The following is an 851-nucleotide window of genomic DNA, read 5'->3' on the forward strand; positions in this document are numbered from 1 at the left end:
CGGGTGTCCCCCCCCGTGCCCCCCCGGCTGTAACCCTCCCACCTTGCCCTCCGCCGCGTTCCCCCGGCCATGACCCTTCTCCATGACGTCCACTGTATCCTCCCTGGTGCCTTCTCACCATGTTTCCCAGCTCTGCATCAAGGATGCCCCCCAGCCATGCTGCTCATTTTGCCATGCCCCCCCGGCTATGCCCTTCCCTGCCTGCGCTACTCACCTCTGTCTCTGACTGTCCCCAGTGCTCAGCACCATCAACTGGCAGGATTTGACAGCCTCTGCTCCCATCCTTCCCACCACCCCAGCTGGCCCCGTGACCCTGCAGCAGGTAAACCTACTGTTCGGAACAGCCTAGGCTGCACTTGACACCTGGAGGGGTAGCTCTCTCAAGCAGATGGGGGCTGGCAACTCCCCTAGCCTCGGGTTTCCAACCTGCGAAATGGACACAGCAGAGGACAGCATCTTGTCCCATGTGTCAGATGGGTTAGTGGCAAGTGGCAAGGGGATGGTGCCTGGGGGTGCTGGAACTGTGATAAGCTGGTGAGCACAGGCAGCGGACACTGTTGGAACGGTACGAACAGTGGTGTGGGCAGGTCTGAGCACTGGGCCCTGCTCACTGTATCATTTCCTTCACCCCTGCCAGGGTCCCTGCTTCCAGGATGGGCCAGAGTTTGATTTCCAGGAGTTCAGAGATACTGTCGGTGATTTTATACCTGGCAAGTAGATACTTCTCCTTACTTGAGCCAAACGTACCTGCGTGTGCACATCTGCAGTCATGCTGCATTTGGTCTCCTCTTTTTCGCTTTGCTTTCGGAATTTTGGATGCCCACTCACTGCATGCTTGTCCCACCATGGGA

Source organism: Corvus brachyrhynchos, unplaced genomic scaffold (assembly GCF_000691975.1).
Source record: "Corvus brachyrhynchos isolate BGI_N302 unplaced genomic scaffold, ASM69197v1 scaffold310, whole genome shotgun sequence".
Taxonomy (NCBI): domain Eukaryota; kingdom Metazoa; phylum Chordata; class Aves; order Passeriformes; family Corvidae; genus Corvus; species Corvus brachyrhynchos.